This window comes from Centruroides sculpturatus, unplaced genomic scaffold, assembly GCF_000671375.1.
Source record: "Centruroides sculpturatus isolate CEXI.00-Female unplaced genomic scaffold, Cexi_2.0 scaffold97, whole genome shotgun sequence".
NCBI lineage: Eukaryota > Metazoa > Arthropoda > Arachnida > Scorpiones > Buthidae > Centruroides > Centruroides sculpturatus.
In genome coordinates this window covers 405,401-415,515 of record NW_019384412.1, presented here as the reverse complement: position 1 = coordinate 415,515, position 10,115 = coordinate 405,401, and the positions used below count along the sequence as shown (strand labels likewise).

Sequence of the window (10,115 nt, the reverse complement as noted above, 5' to 3'; positions counted from 1 at the left end):
ACAAATACGTGAGCCATTCACAGCCGTGCACTCGTATTTGTAAAATCTAAGTGATTCGTACAACATGGAATTCATATAAAACGGAAAAATCAACAGTGTTATAGGGGGGTCGACTTTGTACTTCAAATAGTTACCAGTATTTAGTGGTTTCATCTCCTCGGCCTCTGGTGTAATTTGAAATACGTGTTAAAAGATTATTCTTACAGCATATCTTCTAATTTTTATTAAGCAGTCTAAAGGCATAAAATCTTATTTCACTATTACGTAATTTATCTTTTAATAGATTTATCTTTAGAAGTATATTAAATATAACAGACAAAGAAATTAGGTGTTAAATTTTCCTTATATTTAAAAATATTGTTAAAAGTAAAATTTTAAAAAATATTTTATATAAACTAGGAAAACTTTTACTTGTTATTTATATAAGTGTTATACATACAAATAATATACTCATTTACAATTCTATAGCTAGTTATAAGTGCTTTACATTAGAGGAGGAAAATAAATATAATTATGAATAATCGAATCAATGTCAGGAAAAATATATATATTTATTTTTAAATATCAATTGTATTGTTATAATAAATACGTATATTATTTCATTTTCTATTATAAAAACGTTCACTTATAAAACTTTTATATAATTCATCAAGCATTATAAGCGATTATATTATATAAGTGTATTACAAGTCGACCCCCCTATAACACTGTTGATTATTCTGTTTTATATGAATTCTATGTTGTACGAGTCACTTAGATTTTACAAATGCATGAGCCGTTCACAGCCTGCACACGTATTTGTAAAATCTAAGTGACTCGTACAACATGGAATTCATATAAAACGGAATAATCAACAGTGTTATAGGGGGGTCGACTGGGGGTATACACTATATGTACAGTACACGCTATACATTATATACTATATTTAATAAATTTAAAGATAAAAATAGTAAAAAAAAAAATTTGTTAATTATTAATTTTTGTTACTTACATTCAAAAATAGGATTATTTTATAAATTAACTGTAACCAAGCGTAGTGTTATAAATAATATAAAAATTAACCTACTCCATTTAAAGTTAATTTTTAAAAAAATAATTATTTTATTCGCTTTCTTATTAAGGAACTACTACAATGTTATGATTAATTATCAGTAAATATTACTTGCTAAATATTTAAAGCGGAGGATGAAGAAACTTTTAAGATCTGGGACGGAGCCAAGTGAGTGATTATAAAAGCAACCAATCGCTTGCCACCTAGTTATGTAAAATTGACTGTAAATTTTAAAAACGTTACAGAAAATATTTGATTAGCATCTAATACGGTAGGTTTTACTTATATTTTAACAAATATTTTAATGTATCTCTAAATTAATTATCATAACTGTAGACCTAGATATTTACATACGTAACGGAATGATGGAAAATGATAGTATTCTATTAATATATTACTTATAAATTTAATTATATATTGCATTAATTTCTATGATTTAAACTTAATATATATTGTTATTCATTTGCTACTATTCATTCGTTGATTTCCATTGTCTTTGTCTCTGTTATTGTTACTGTTTATGCTCGTAAAAGTTACACTTAAGTATGGAGGCATTAATTATGTATCAATATATTATAAAAAATAATTGTAAAATTATTTTAAAAAACATGTTCAAGAACTCGTCAATCAAATAATATATAAAAGCGAAAGTTGTACAATATTTAACCTTCATTTTTTTTGTATTGTAAAAAAAAGAAGAGAGAGAGAGAATGGCACTTCACGCTTCANTAAATTTAAAGATAAAAATAGTAAAAAAAAAAATTTGTTAATTATTAATTTTTGTTACTTACATTCAAAAATAGGATTATTTTATAAATTAACTGTAACCAAGCGTAGTGTTATAAATAATATAAAAATTAACCTACTCCATTTAAAGTTAATTTTTAAAAAAATAATTATTTTATTCGCTTTCTTATTAAGGAACTACTACAATGTTATGATTAATTATCAGTAAATATTACTTGCTAAATATTTAAAGCGGAGGATGAAGAAACTTTTAAGATCTGGGACGGAGCCAAGTGAGTGATTATAAAAGCAACCAATCGCTTGCCACCTAGTTATGTAAAATTGACTGTAAATTTTAAAAACGTTACAGAAAATATTTGATTAGCATCTAATACGGTAGGTTTTACTTATATTTTAACAAATATTTTAATGTATCTCTAAATTAATTATCATAACTGTAGACCTAGATATTTACATACGTAACGGAATGATGGAAAATGATAGTATTCTATTAATATATTAATTATAAATTTAATTATATATTGCATTAATTTCTATGATTTAAACTTAATATATATTGTTATTCATTTGCTACTATTCATTCGTTGATTTCCATTGTCTTTGTCTCTGTTATTGTTACTGTTTATGCTCGTAAAAGTTACACTTAAGTATGGAGGCATTAATTATGTATCAATATATTATAAAAAATAATTGTAAAATTATTTTAAAAAACATGTTCAAGAACTCGTCAATCAAATAATATATAAAAGCGAAAGTTGTACAATATTTAACCTTCATTTTTTTTGTATTGTAAAAAAAAGAAGAGAGAGAGAGAATGGCACTTCACGCTTCAAGGTACTTTCCCGTAATTAAAAAAAAAATAAACAAATAATTAAATAAATAGAATATTTAAAGTTTTGGAGTAAGTATAGAGGAAAAATTAAGGGAAGTGTTAACTAAATTGCGTAAAATAATTTTAAAAAAAATTGCACATAATAAATTTAAGTTTACCTTAAAAAATATGTTGTAATCTCATAATAAAACATAATCTGTAATCCGAATCAATAAATTATTCTATTAGTAATGTATATTAATCGATCTAATAATTTTTAAATGTGTTTTATAAATTTCTCTATAAACCTTTTTTTTATCGTTTCATAATAGGTGTAAAATAACTTAACTTCGTTCTACATATATTTTGTTACAGACGATATTACTTTCTAAGGGTAATTGTTCCCTATTCGGGAGTTACAGACGTAGAGAAAACCCGAGAAACTTCACGTCTTGGAAAGGCCCACGACCGAACTCCCAGTGTTCAGGGATCGGAACCCGCTTGGTTACTGGTGGGGCCCCTTAATACCTACAGAATAGAAGGAGTAAAAAGAATAAATATTAAATAAACTATATTTAAAACCAAGCGAATATTTTACAGTGTAGAAAGTTTATTCTTATTTACTCTCCCCTAATTAAAACATTAAAAGCGACTTTGCAATCTCGTCTGTAATTACTAATGTAATATTTTAATATAAAAAAAGCAGTTTTATTTAAAACTAGTTTAAACGAGACAGTTTATTCTCGGTTAGAAACAATTATAAATGCTAAATACAGGTTTAATAATCATAATATATGTAAATCATTTAGCATGCCAGGAATCATCCATTAGAATTGATAGAAATAGAAACCATTACTGAATGTAAATAATTTAATTTAAATAAAAATTAAGTAAATAAATACATGAGACTACAGTAGATCCCCCCTATAACACTGTCGATAATTCTATGTTATACGAGTCACATAAATTTTACAAATACGTGAGCTGTTCACATCCCGGCATACGTATTTGTAAAATCTAAGTGACTCGTACAACATGGAATTCATATAACATGGAATTATCAACAGTGTTATAGGGGGATCAACTGTATATATAGGCTAATAATAAAATATAAAACTAAAAGGTATTTTATACGGGGATAATTCCCGTATAAAATACCTTTTTTTAAATGTTATATATCAAAATACAATGTGGCCAGAAAATCAGTTAACCATGATATATAGTTATTCTAAGAACGGAGTTGAGTTAATGACAAATTTCTTCTTAAAATATACCTTAGTTAACTGATTTTTGAGCCATTCTGTATATAATAATAATAATAATAATAAGCCAATATTAGTATAATCTTCAGAATAAAGAATATTAATTTGAATCTGTAAGAGAGAACATTTAGAGAGACTATAATGATTCTCCATATTTTATGAGGCATATTGAAAATTATAAATGTGGGGCCTTTTACATTACCAAGAGTCAAAACACTAACCACCTGCGAGGCCCTTTTAAGGTCTTTTAAATGTAAAGCCCTTCTAAGATCTAAACGCGTGAGGCCCTGTGTGAATATAGTTCAAAGTTCTCTGAAGTAGGTTCTGTATATATTGAATATAGAAAGTTATTTTTAAAAAAAATTCTATATGGTATATAAATTATTCATAACATAAAAAATAAGAAATTATTAATTTTTCTAATTATAATTTATTTTTATTAATTTAAAATAACATTCAAAATATTTGTTTTTAATCAAAACAGGCTGACAATGACCCATTTTTTGTAATAAGTTTGCAATAAGGGAATTAAAATAGCCTTGTGTTATTTTTTTTTAAATTTAATTATTTATTTATTCATTATGAAACATTATAGGCCTATGTGAAGCTACAACTTGGCTTACTTTCTCGTGAGTTTACTTACTTGTCCCATTTTTGACATTTTATTTGTAGGATATCGGGTCATATAACACATTAACATAATAATTCCTTTAAATTTTTATTATGTTTTAATAATTCTGTATTACGAATTAAAAGAAATTATTATTGTTTATCCAGGTTACATCATTATTAAATAATTTATTGCTTCATTCTTCCTTATATTTATTAATTAATACAGAATTTTAATGCATAGTTGTTACGTTTATATGCCTGGTGTATCTGTTATTTTATTATAATTAATTATAAACAATAGCAAAAGGATGTTATTTAAAAATAGGTTTTTAAATTCTAAATTTTAAAATTACCATTCCATGGCCTTTCGATGCATGAATTTTAATCGTTACCTTTATTTTTTTCTAGGCGTTGATACGAAAGTTTATGTAAATTTTATATTTAATAATAACGTGACTCTAATTAATAAGAAAGCTTACAGATATTACTTTTTCGCTGTTATATATAACAGAGGGGATGGCGACGGTCAAAAAATAACCCCAATTTTGGACTCAAAGGACCTTGAATCTTCGAGAAATGCAAAAAATAATTCCGGAAGTTTTCTATATGTATGAATGTTAGTTTATGTGTAGGTGAACCCACTTAGGAGCTTAATAACTCTTGTGTCTTTTGTCAAAATTTTTTAAAATTTTGCAGGTTGATTTGAGTATTAGTGGCATAGATCCTGTTAATTTTTGATGGTTAAAGGTCGAGGGAGTGGAGAAATAGAGGGAAGTGACATGTGTCATATCTCGAGCGGGGTCGGACTTAAGTGATTTTACTCGTTATTAGTATTTACAATTATTTTTTCATATAAAATTCAATTAAATTTTTTGATATCTTTCGTAACATATGTTGCCACACACAATTTTAACTTTCTTTCTTTCTGAGAAAGTTATACAACTCATTGCTAAATTTTTATTTTTATCAAATTCGTGTAATTCTTGTTTTGATTTATAAATGTATTGTTATTAATTATACTATTTAATTACTAGAATTCTGTATTAAATTTATCAATTATTTATTGTGATATCGTAAGGCAGTAATAATTAATTATGTGTTAATTAAAAAAGTCACAATACAATAGGTCCAGACGGAAGTTTGTATATAGTTAATCTGTCTCCTAAGCTTTTCATATCTGATCTCGATATTTATCTAACTCCGTTCTATAGATTCACGAAGGACAGACAGCCATACAGACGACAGTGTAAATCTACAGGTTTGAAATACGATAACCGAAAGAGAACAAATAAAGTTACATTTCTAGGATGTCAAAGAATATTCGTGCCAAATTTGATAATAAACTAAATATAATTCTTACAGAAAAAGTTATAATTTTTAAAAATATATATTATATTCACTTAATTACTGCGACAATGATATAGCGCGAAATAGACAGATACTGAGACAGGAAGCATATAGCACTTGCCTGCTTAGAATCGAAAGTTACCCTATGAAAAGTCTATAGTAAGTATATAATTATTTAATTTTTTACATCTAACAACTCGTTTTTTTCTTTCTTTCATTTCTGAAAGGCACTTTCTTAATACTAATAAGCTTCATCCAGTAGCCGAGTGCATAAAACTACCGAACTCTGGTTGTTAGTTAGTCGTGGGTTCGAGCATGGCCACGTGGAATTTTCCGGGTTTTCTTTACGTCAGTAACATTTAAACAAAGTCTAGCTTCCCATAAAAGTCTTTCTGGATTGCATCCAGGCAGATTGCTCACGTGTGGCGTAACCATAACCAAATAAACCAAAGTGTTTCTAACGATTGTCACAATATTTTCAATCCTTTTAATGGTGGTCTTTGTCTATGTACGTCATACTTCTCCTGTTAAATAGAGTCGTGCCGATTATCTTTAATCTTTATCTTTAACGTTATTATAACATAGAAACAAATATTCTGGCATTTTTACAAGATTTTTTGTTTATTTAAACAAGTCAGGGCAAAGTCTTTTGAACGTTAATAATGTAACAACTTCGATCGCGTGCGAAGCTATCGCAACCACGGATCATTTCTCAAATATTAATAATAGACCAGTATTAATTAGTAGTCGTTGACAATCCTCTCTTCCGGGAGAAGGCCAACTGCTACTTTTGATCGAATTTACTTCTACTCCCTTCCGCAACAATTCCTTCTTTCTATCGGACCAGCGGTATGGTAGCCTTCGATTGTAAAAATTGCATAGTACGAAGTTACCAGCAAGCACAAAATATGATTTAAGTGGTTTTTTAGGGTGTTGAGTTTAAATATTTGGTCCGTTTTTTGCGAAATTTGATTGGTAGGCAGATTATCATTTGATATTCGACTGTGAATGGTACAGTTTCTTAGAGTTAACATTAGGAAAAGATATGATATCTTGAAACTGGTTTTCGTTTTAATACTTTTTAGGTTGTAATGTTTGATGTTATTACTTCAAACAGTTCCCAGAATTGATTTATTACTTAAAAGTATGTGTAAAATTGATAAATCAAGCAGTGTGTGTCCTTCAAAGTATTGTCCTTAGGCAACAATACAGTATTGCCAATGCTGGAATAGCATTGGCAATATATTCTTGAATTCTTGAATTCATAGATTCATTCTTGAATTCTTGGATTCTGTGTAACCTCATCCTCATTCTTAAAGTGACATCCCTCGATGGCATGATTCGACCAGAAGAAGAGATAGAAATCGCATGAGATTCTCCGTGAGCATTCGTGGCACCGTCTGTTAACAAACACTGTGCATGTTTAATTGATCATGCAGGACAGAATGACAACTTCCAACTGAAATTCCTGCTGTCTTGGCGATCTGCACAATTGACTGCCATCTGTTGATCTCACAATCTCGCTTACAATCAATACACAATACAATCAATACGAACGACCACTTCGCAAATCAACAGCGATACACTGTCGTCCCTCACGAAAACGTTTTTGCCAGTCATAAACTTTGAGAATGCTTCGTGGAAGATTCAACATAGGCGTTTTGAAGCAGCTTCAAGATCTCAGAAGATTTTTTCCCCAATAATACACAAAATTTCATATTTGCATGTTGTTCTTCAGACAGTTTCTCCAGACTCCGTTTCACGACGTCTTAATAATTCGACCTTCAGTAAATGGTAACTGTTATCATCTTTGCAGTGAGTACAGATTTATTTGAACATATTTCTCTATTCCTCACCTGTTTAGCTAAGACATGCATTACATGTTCCTTTTCTCATCGCTTTTAATTGACTACCCCTAGGAATTTTTTGAAGCTACCTTGTATAGGTACATGGGTTATTTTACGGAAGGGTTAATCACACCGAATGACCAATCTAACACATTTAAAAAATTCTTTATTCCTCTACTGTATACAATTGAAAGAATTTTTGAAATGTGTTAGATTGGTCACTCGGTGTGATAAACCCTTACGCAAGATAACCTTTGTAGTCATATGAAACACTATAATATAATATAATAGAAGAGTTAGAAGATCGAAATATTATAATAATTTTAATCTTTGTTGTAGTTATTTTTTGTTCGGGCAACACCGGACTCATCTGCTAGTGTATATATATTGAGTATTTTATATAGTGTGTAGGCATAAGCACGTTATATACATAAAATAATATGAGGAAAAGTACTGTAATATGTTATTTACATAATTATTCAATAGATATTTCCTCTTTATAATAAAAAAAAAAAAAAAACTTGAAAAGTTTCGTGTGCAGCACCTTTAGAATAAACAGGAAGTTTACTATAAATAATGTTATATGGAAATTGCGAAGTCGATAAAAGAATAAATCATTCTGACTTCTAAAATATGAGCTAAGTTAATAAAAATACTTACGATTATCTACGGGAAAAATACAGACAATCGTTAAGTTTAATTCGCAACATTTAGGCCTATAATATAATATTAAACTTAACGATTATTTTCATTCAACAATGTTATTTAATCGTTAAAATTTCCGTGAATATTTTATGTAATATGATTTTAAATATTTTTGTAATTTAATTGTTGCAATCTAAGGTAACTTTTTTTTTCCTAGAATGTTCAAACAGGAATTCAGAGAAGTATTATATATACGATGATTGTAATAGGAAATAATATAACATGTATAACTAATCAAAACATCTGGTTTATTTACATATAATATGCTTCATTATTATGCAAGATAAATATCATTAATTAATATGGAAGAAGTCCAAAAGCTTTCAAGGAAAAGCTAGGAAAGAAAGTTGCCTTTCTTGAAATTCGTTCTTTTTCTACGTTTTCCTTTGGTATTTTCAATAACGATATTATGAAGCAATCATTTTTTTTCTAAAAGTCTAACTTCATAACCGTTACACTAAGGTAACTACAATCTGCTGGATTAGAAAGCCCTCCTCTTTTTTAAAGGTAAGCACATATTTGGGCAGGCGGACAGATAGCCGAACTAACGAAGCAACGAAGAAAAATCTGCCTGTATTATAAGTTATGGACGTGCGCACACTAAACGGACGAGCGGACGAGGAAGACCGATCGCACAAATGGAAATCCATCTTGCATTCTCCAAGAAGCAATATATAAACCCGTCTGCCTCCAACCAACAAGATCACTAATCCAAGTATCTAGGTCAAGACAAGGAACAATGTCATTTGTGCCCATTTGTTTTCCTGTGACAGACCCAAAATTCAAATCTTATAGTACAAAACTACGAAGAATTATATAATTTACAGCATCTTCTTCTAATAGTAGACAGGATACTATTTCTTTATGAAGGTTATTCATATTGCAAAAGCCGCCCACTAGTAGCCGAGTGGATAAAGCCACTGAAGAATGGAAATCGTCGGTTCATGCCTGGCCAACACCCTGGCCACGTAAAATTTTCCGGGTTTTTTTTACGTTTTTAACCCTTCCATACAATAGCCAAACGTTAAAGATGCAGCCTACCTCTTTGTGACACCCAGAATCGAATCTGTGTGTTCCATAGAGATAGGCTACACCTTTAACTCAGACTTGTCGAAAACCCTTACAAATTTTTCCTGGCAGGATGTACCGGGTGCCGCTCCATTGTAGGCTGGTCGAAACCATATTGGGTTTGCTAAAAACTTCCTCTTCATACATAAGAGTTTTATAAAAAATGACCCCTTCCATGTTGTTTTACTGATTGTTTAATTAAAGAAGAGTTGACTACCAATTTTAATTAAATACAGTAGAGCGTCGATTATCCGAATCAATTGGGGACGGGTTGTTCGGAAGATCGATGTTTCGGATAACCGGTTGTGTACGAAAAAATACATTAACCTACCCCGTGTTGAAATTTTTCTCCGTTGCGTGTCGCTTCGCGTTGAATTTTAGTCGATGTTAAGCTTAACGAAAACTATTGTATCGTTAAAAATTATTTTTTTATTTTGTACAAACAAAATAAATATATTAGATCCCCCTATAAGACGGTAGATACGTTCCGTTCTTTATGAATCAATTTTGTAGGAATCATAGTTTACGGACTACGGCTGTTTGAAAGGTTTTCTTTCATAAAATTAATCGATTCTAGACTAATTCGACTCAACATTTCCAAAATACGTATATTTTTTTGAAAATAATCCGTATAAACTACGTTATAAACAAAAAATTGTAGGATT

General features: G+C 29.2%; 1 protein-coding gene across 1 annotated transcript in view; it reads left to right on the top strand.

The window, feature by feature from the left end:
* Positions 1-1,267: 1,267 nt before the first annotated feature.
* Positions 1,268-10,115, top strand: part of LOC111619046 (putative fatty acyl-CoA reductase CG5065) — a 17,536-nt gene continuing 8,688 nt past the window's right edge. Inside the window, exon 1 of the mRNA XM_023360688.1 lies at positions 1,268-1,322. The gene's annotated coding sequence lies outside the window, so the exon portion shown is untranslated. The remainder of the gene's footprint in view (positions 1,323-10,115) is intronic.